Raw genomic sequence first — 8,712 nt, 5'->3', positions numbered from 1 at the left:
GTGCTCTTAACCACTGAGCCATCTCTCCAGCCCCTTGAGACATGGTTTTATGGTCTCTCAGTATGTAGCTGAACATGACCTTGAACTTCAGATCATCCTACCTCTACCTCCCAAGCACTGGTATTACAAGTATGCACCACCATGCCCAGTGTTGGAGGATGCTGGTACTTCGATTGAGGACCTCCTGCGTGCAAGGCAAGCGTTTTACCGACTGAGCTACACCTCTGGCTCTTTAGGCATCTTACTGCCAGTGGTCTGCAAGCTGCCCCAGCAAGAGCTTTCTTCATGGCTGCATTACTTGCACAGAGTAGACACCTATTTTGTAGAGTCACATGGCTGAATGGATGCATGACATCTTGAGTGGAAGGGTCACTGTGTGCAATTTGGTCTATCATGGACTTATTTTCAGCCTGCAGGATGGAGCAGAAGAGGTAGAAGAAAATGCATCTTGCATAGGAAAATGGTAGACAGGACTCAGACAAGAATCTTCATGTCTCCAAAAGAGCATCTAATACAGGGAAGAACGTCATTGACTCAATCCTCGCTCATTGACCCTGTGTGGACATTGCTCAGCCAGGTCATTCCCACCGGTTCCGAATTTTAACGTAAGTGGTACTCACACCTGGACCTCCAATTTAGTGCTATTTAATCGTAATATGGTAATGACACCTCATGGTTTTATGGCTGGCTTTCATCTTAAGACCTCAAAGCATCCCTGACTCTTAGTAAACTTGCTTGGCTCCCAAGGCCTTGCTGCCACTGGACCATTTCTCTGCTGTATAAAGACATGGTGTTGAGTTGGCTCACTAATCAAGTGGATGGGCAGATGATTACAGTCAAAGACATCTTTGATTATGGAGTATTTTTAATATTAGAGTTAGGCCCCATAGCAGAATAAACATCAGTATGTCACCCACTTGCCCACTAGGGCCCACTTTTCTTTGCTCAATCCCATCCTCCTCCAACTGCTGTGCTCTTCCCTGGGGAAGGCTACCACTCCCAATCTCAGCTGTCCTCGCTTGCCTATTCTTTATGTAGGGTTAAGGCCTCATGGGTTGGTTTTTTTTTCCCTGTGCAGTTAGGAATATTCACTGAAGTCATCCCTGTTCAGTTCGCATTTTGCCAGTCAAGCTTTGAAGGTTTTATAGGTGCAGCGCCTGACATTCCTAGAAGACGCAATCTCATAACAACCTCTCTGATTCCGATCCTCAGGTGTTTACAGTCTTTCCACCCCCTCTTCCACCGTGTTCCCTGAGCCTTAGGTGTAGGAATGTTTTATAGATGTACCCACTGAGGCCAAACTCCACGATTCCAGATTTTGATTGGCTATGGTTTTCTGTACTGGCCTCTGTTCCCTGATGGAGAGTGAAGGCTGCACCTATCTGTGGGTATAAGGACAAATGTTTGTAGATTATTGTTAAGGATTATGGTGGTTTAGTAAATTAGAGGTTGTAGATTTTCCTCCAATATCCATGATGTCACTAGTCCTGAGTATTTAGCTAGGTTTCCCTTCCACCAAGTGGTCTTAAGCCCAACCAGAGAGCTACTAATTACTGCCAAGGTATGCATGCCACTCCTGCACCCTTAGTCATCAGAGCTGGTGCTTTATTTAGAGTTACCATTGCTGTGATGAAAGACCATGACCAATAAAACTTGAGGAGGAAGGGCTTTATTTGTCTTACACTTCCATATCACTGTTCATCCTCAAAGCACGTTGGGACAGGAACTCAAACAGGGCAGGATTCTGTAGGCAGGAGCTGATGCAGAGGCCATGGAGGGGTGCTGCTTCCTGGTTTACTCAGCCTGCTCTCTTTTGAAAGCCAGGACCACCAGCCCAGGGCTAACCCCACCCACAATGGGATGGGCCTTCTCACATCAATCAGTAATTAAGAAAATGCTCTTCAGGTTTGCCTGCAGCCCAGTCTTTTTTTTTTTTTAAGGGTTTATTTATTTATTTTATGTATGAGTGCTCTATTTGTATGTACATATGGTTGCTGGGAATTGAACTCAGGACTTCTGGAAGAACAGCCAGTGCTCTTAACCACTGAGCCATCTCTCCAGCCCCCTGCAGCCCAGTCTTATAGGAGCATTTTCTCAATTGGGATTAATTCCTCTCAGAGGACTCTTGCCTGTGTCAAAATGGCATAAAACAAGGCAGCACAGCTGGGTGGGACTGTTGGTTACCTCTCTCCTTTGGAAGCTTGATGGTGGCAGCTGGTACCATGGTAATTAATCCTCAAGGGAAGAGGCATTCAGGTCAGATTTGGCTCCGGTCCTCTGGGCTTCAAGTGCATTGTGTCTCCGGCAATAAGGACTTCTCTCCTTTCCTCTTCCTCATTTCTCCTCTTTGCTTCTTATAAGGTGATGGGGATTAAATCCAGTTCCTAGTCTAATATACGCTGGGTGAGTAAATGTTCCACTACTGATCTACAGTTCCATTTCTTAATTTTTTTTAACGATTTATTCATTTATTGTGTATACAGTGTTCTGCCTTCATGTACACCTGCAGGCCAGAAGAGGGCAACATATCATATTATGGATGGTTGTGAGCCACCCTGTGGTTGTTGGGAATTGAACTTATGACCTCTGGAAGAGCAGTCAGTGCTCTCAACCTCTGAACTGTCTCTCCAGCCCTACAGTTCCATTTCTTCAATCATATTTCACTATATTTCTTTCTGTGCTGTCTTTCCACTCCTCACTGTGTGTATGTTGTGGGGTGTGGGTGTGGGTGTGGGTTGTGGGTGTATGTATATGTGGTGTATGTGCCTGTGTAATCTGGGTTTTTGTTTTGTTTGGGTTTTTTCGGAGGGTGTAGACCATCAGGGATACACAAGTTCCTGTCTCAAAAACTCAAACCCATGGCTGGAGAGGTAGCTCAGTGGGTAATAGCACTGTCTGTTCTTCCAAAAGGTCCTGGGTTCGATTCCCTGCAACCACATGGTGCCTCACAACCATCTATATTGAGATCTGGTGTCCTCTTCTGGCACGCAGGCACACGTGGGGACAGAATACTATATAAGTAATAAATAAATAAATAAATAAAATCTTTAAAACAAAACAAAACAAAAACCTCAAACCCAAACCACCAGAGCCATCATATTAGATACACAATGAACAATTTCCTTATAGCAAATATCAATTTATTACAAAAATTTCCAATTTTTTAAAAATACCATACATTTAAACATTTTGGGTGTTTTGATAAAGGCCTAAACATGGCTACACATTATGAGTTGGCTGATGTTTTCTGCTTCTTTCATATTTGTGGTTTCCTTTGGACACTCCCACACAGGTTTTTTTTTTTTTGGTTTTTTTTTTTTTGCGTGACGGGAATCCAGGCCTTTGTTCCAAAGGGCGCCCAGGGTAGGTTTTTCTGTGGCACATTGTGTGTTAGCTGGCAGATTCCCCTGTATTTCAAAGAAATTGGTAGTTAGACCTGGAGATTTAACCAGATGGGATTTGGTTTGTGTTTCTTTTTGCTGGCAGGCAGGGCGAGCACTTGAGGGTGGCGCCTTCTTCCATCACGGGGCAGATGATGATGGCTGCTTAGTTTCTCCTCTCATCACATCTGTGTGGTTGATCGTCTGTGTGAGAGTCATTCATTTATTATGGATTTCCTCATTACATATTAATGAGAACATACCAGATAGAGAGGGAGGAGGGAGAGAGAGAAGAGGGGAGGGAGGAGGAGAGAAAAGAGAGGGGGGGGGGAGGGAAGAGGAAACATGAGTTTTTGTCTCTCAACGTTTGGGCAATTCCACAGGACCCTAGAGCGTCCCACAGAGCATGCAGAGAAGAATGGAGGAGCCCAAGGAACTTACCAGAAGAGAGCTAACCGTGGCTGGGGGTGGGGTGGGGGTAGGGGGTGGGGAGGGTGGAAGCATGAACTTTCTAGAAGAAGGTAAATTGTGGAACTATGACCACCAATTTGCTTTAACACCAGGACATTCTCTGCTCAACCTAAATGATCCCAAACTCCTAGAAGACAGACAGATAGAAGCGACTCTTATAAGTTATCCTTTGACCTCTACACAACCATACACATATGTAATAAATAAAGTAAAAGACAAAGACAAAAAAGAAAAATTGTTTTTAGACTCTCAGGTACATGTATGTAATTTATTTATTTATTTTGTTTTTGAGACAGGGTCTCACTATGTTGTCTTGACATGTCTAGAGCTCCCTAGGTAGACCAGGCTGGCCTCAAATTTATAGAGACTCCCCCCTGCCTCTGCCTTCCAAGTTCTGAGACTAATGGAGTGTGCCACCCCATCCATGCTGAGGAATGACCTTGAGCTTCTGGGATTGCAGACACAAGTCACCATGCCTGCTCTGTGTGGTGCTTATGACTGAATCCGGGGTGTGATGGTTAGTTTTTTGTTAACTTGACACAGACTAGAGTTGCCTGGAAAGAGGAAGCTCAGCTGAGGAACTGCCTCTGCCACGTGAGCATGCCTGAGGGATGTTTTCTTGACTAAAGATGGGGAGGAGGCAGTGTGGGTGGTGCCACTCTGGGCAGATGGTTCTTCGATGCGCCTGAGAGCTGACTGAAAACTAGCAGGAGAAGCCCATTAGCAATGCTCGTCTGTGGCCTCCTCTTCAGCTCCTGCCCTGAGTTCTTACAGTGGCTTCCCTCCACAACGGACTGGAAGCCAGATAAACCCTTCTATCCCCAAGTTGGTTTGGGGTCATGGTGTTTATCACAGTGGAAAAGCAAACCAGAGGACTGAGCTTTGTGCAGGCCTCATTGCTATCCTTTGTCCGTGTGTGCATGTGTGCGTGTGCACGCGTGTGCACATGCATCTGTTTGTGACTATGCATCTGTTTGTGCTTGTGTGTGTGTATATGCACGGGTGTGAATGTGTGTCTGCATGTGTGTGTGTGTGTGTGCACGCGTGTATGTGTATGTGTGAATTCTCCTGCCTCAGCCTCCTGGCTACTGGGACACAGACACGAACCAGGCCCGCAGCTCACATGACTCTTATCGTTTGCTTCACTCACCTAGGGCGTCTACAACTTAGACTTTCTAGAGCAGTGGTCTCAAGCTGTGGGTCGTGACCCCTTCTTTAAGTGGGTCGCTTAAGATCATGGGAAAACTCGGATATCTACATTACGGTTCATAACAATAACAAAATTACAGAGATGAAGTAGCAATAAAAATAACTTCACGGTTGGGGGTCACCACAAGATGAGGACGTGTACTAAACAGCTGCAGTGTTAGGAAGGCTGAGAAGCACTAGTCTAGAGGAAGCTCAGGAACCCGCCTTAAACACGCAGGAATCAGGCTCTCTGGGTGGGTACTGTCCCTAACAGTGTTGGCGCAGTGTTGGATGTGCAGATGTGTGTTCCAGAGTGACTGCAGCCGTAGAGTTAATTCAATGTCAAGGACATATCTTCTCTCACATGTCCCCAGAGGTCCTGGCTCTTTCATTTCAGAAGTGATGCTTGTTGGATAAAGTGATGAGAATGGGGGTGGAGGGGGGGGGTGGGTGGGGGGAGCTGGTGAACTACTCGACTGAAGGCGGTATTCCAATGTAAGTCTCAGAGGCTGGGGGCGATGGTGAAGAGCAATTACTGCTCTTGAAGAGGACCCGAGTTCAGTTCCCAGCACATACCCATACGCAGACAAACACGCCTACACATAATTAAAAAACAATAAAAAACAACCTATCTCAAAAAACAAAAACAAGATCCTAGATAAGTCATATCAGGCACCCACAAGGAGAGCCTGTAAAGGGACTGTGGGAAATATCAGTGTTGGTAGAATAACCTGTGTCTTCGGAGCCAGGTTCAGATAACAAGTGGGCGTGATAAACTCATACCTCCTTTGAAATGCGCTTTCTTTTCTGGCCCAGATCCCTGCCCAGGCTTCCAGGTTAGTTGCCTGTAGGCAACTGATAAAATCAGGGGCAACTCCAGGATCTTTTCCCTGCATTGTTCTGGACGTCATTGATGGGAGGCAAACGGGGAAGGAAACGTAAGCCTCACAAAGCCGAGGGGAACTGGCCTTCAGGTTCAGGGCTTTTAATCCATGGCGCAAACCCATATGCATTTTAACCAGCGAGGTGTGTGAGAAAGGCGTTGCCACCCTCCGAGCTGTTCTCTTTTTTAATAGCAAAGGTCCTTTCTAATTAATGTTTTTTTTTTTTTGAAACTTGCTTTACTGCAGGAAGAGGCTTGTTCCCATGCATTTTTGGTCCAATGCCTTCCAAGACTATAGTGGGAAAAGCATGTGTAAATAAAGCCTTGGAGAAATCAGGTCTCATTAACTCTGAGCCTCTTAAACTGAGAGAGCCTTTATTAAGCACTTGTGTGTTGGAGGGAGCGCAGAGAGAGGTGGGCGGAAGAGGTACAAGAAAGCTCGGGTGCCCTAGAGTAACCTGCACCTTGACAACGTAATGGCCAAGTACACGTGGTGTAATAAGGGGCTGACAGGCAAAAAGAGACAGGGAGTAGGAGCTACCGTGGGAGAGGACTTGCTAGAGTAAGTGGTGCTTTATTAAATCTTAAAAGACGAGATAAAATCTTAATTGAGTTAGGAATTAGAATGCAGTGGGCCATCTAGAAGAAAAAGAATGAATTCAGTCCTGGAAAATGAGGAAGGGAGAGGCCAAAATGTGAGGCTAATCAGTCTCTCTGACTTTTGGTGTGTGTGTGTGTGTGTGTGTGTGTGTGTGTGTGTGTGTGTAGAGTAATGTAAGGGCATATGTATGCATGTGCTGTATATGGGCATATAGTCACTGAAATAACAGAAAAGAGACAACACTCCAACTTGCTTTTCTCTAAACAATGACAACAACAACAACAACAACACACACACACACACACACTTAAATTTATGTGTATGTGTCTATGTGAGTTTATATGCATCATGTACCCAAGGAAGCCAGAAGAGGGCATCAGGTTCCTGGAACTGGAGTAACAGGCTGTTGTGAGTCACCTAATGTGGGTGCTGGGAATTGAACCTGGATCCTCTACAAGAGCAGTATATGGTCTTATCCACTGAGCCATCTTGGCCAGACCCCTAGCCCTGGCTCTTACTAAGTGCTATTTCCTACCCCTCATTGCCCTGTCGAGATTTTTCTTAGCAAATGATTCCTGCTAAGATGATATGACACAGAAATCTTAGCTCTCTGCAAAATGTATGAAGTATACAATGGATATATTATATGTAATATATCATATACTATATTATATGTAATAGTATTATGGGTTTTTTTTTTCAAAAGGAGAGACTGCAAGACAGAGATTGTGGAGGCAACAGATAAAATATATGGTCTGCCCCAACCCCCATACAGTGGAATTTCACAGCTGGGACCCATTTCCTACAAAGAACACATATTTGGCCCTAGAATGAGGCAGTGGCTTCATTTGGTAAGTGTTCACCAAGAAGCCCGCCTTTGATGTGTGTTTGAGTGAGGGGAAGGGAGGCTGCTGATGGTCTGAGGGACTGATGGTTTTTCATGGTTTTTGATTTGTCTTTTTTTTTTTCTTCAGTGTCTCATGCATCTCAGTCTTCTGATCCTCCTGCTCCAGGGTGCTGGAATTACAGGTGTGTGCTGTCACACCCAATTTGTGTGGTGCTTGAACTCAGACCCAGGGCTTTGCGCATGCTCAGAGAGCGCTCTACCAACTAAGCTACGTATCTCCAAACCCTCTTCATCCAGTCTCGACGCTCTCTGGTGAGACTCATTCTCCTGCGCCCCTTCATCGATGTGCCTCCTCTGGTTTTTATCCACTTCCCAGTTAATTAAACCCCACCTGCTCCTTTGTATGCAGCACCCACTGCACACACACAAACGGTGCTGTGTCATAATTTGGCAGAAACTGAACCCCTCCTTTGTTCTTCCTGCCCCAGACACTTTCTTCTGTCGCTAGTTAATTTACTTTGTGGTAGTGTGGGAGCCTCCTATAGCTGGCAGGTTGCTAAGAGAATCCTAAGATGATGGAAGATGCCACTTTAGAATAAAAAACATCAGCACTGAAAAGCCTTTGCTTGACTGTGTGAGGGGACCAAGGCAGAGGCCTGACATCTGTGAGTCCATTGTGATGGAGCTACTCATCATTAAAGCGCCTGCTCTATCACCTGCCTTTGTGCCAGGATCCCCACACTACTAAGTATTCACCAAGGCACATTTTTTTAAAGAGTTGGAATTAAATATCAGGCTTATAATTAACTCCTTTCCATTTTTCTCCTTATAAAAAATATTCCCTGGTTTTCACTTATCCCAGAGTATTAAAATATTTTTAAATTTAAATTGTGTGTCTATGCTTGTGCCCACAGAAGCCAGAAGAGGGTGTCAGACCCTCTGGAGCTGGAGTGAGAGGTAAGCCACCCTGAGTCAGTGTTAGGAACTGAACTCAGATCCTTTATGAGCGCTGCAAGTGCCCTTGGCTGCTGAGCCATCTCTTCAGCTTTCCCCCAGAATATTTTCGGAAGAATACAAGAACCACCTTCATACTCGTGCTTTTAGTTTTAAACAAGAGCACGTTTACATAACAGTTGGAAATGCTGTACAAATAACTTTTATTTCTGGATTATTTGAGAATAGATTGGTACCACATAGCCACATCCATCCATCCATAACCACATGCATACATACAAACACGCATACACACATACATATATTCACAATAACATTTAGTACTCACGTACACAATACCCACATATATACATACCTAGATCCATCCATCCATCCATCCATCCATCCA

General features: G+C 45.0%; 1 long non-coding RNA gene across 1 annotated transcript; it reads left to right on the top strand.

Moving 5' to 3' along the window:
- The first annotated feature begins 413 nt into the window (after positions 1-413).
- Positions 414-8,268, top strand: LOC311588907. The gene is made up of 3 exons (XR_014776358.1): positions 414-605; positions 7,230-7,374; positions 7,498-8,268. It is a non-coding gene; the product is annotated as an uncharacterized lncRNA (long non-coding RNA).
- Positions 8,269-8,712: the final 444 nt, after the last annotated feature.

The sequence above is a fragment of the Acomys minous genome, assembly GCF_964271855.1.
Source record: "Acomys minous genome assembly, chromosome: 18".
Classification (NCBI taxonomy): domain Eukaryota; kingdom Metazoa; phylum Chordata; class Mammalia; order Rodentia; family Muridae; genus Acomys; species Acomys minous.
Note: the sequence above shows the minus strand (reverse complement) of the source record. Positions and strands in the feature narration are given on the sequence as shown.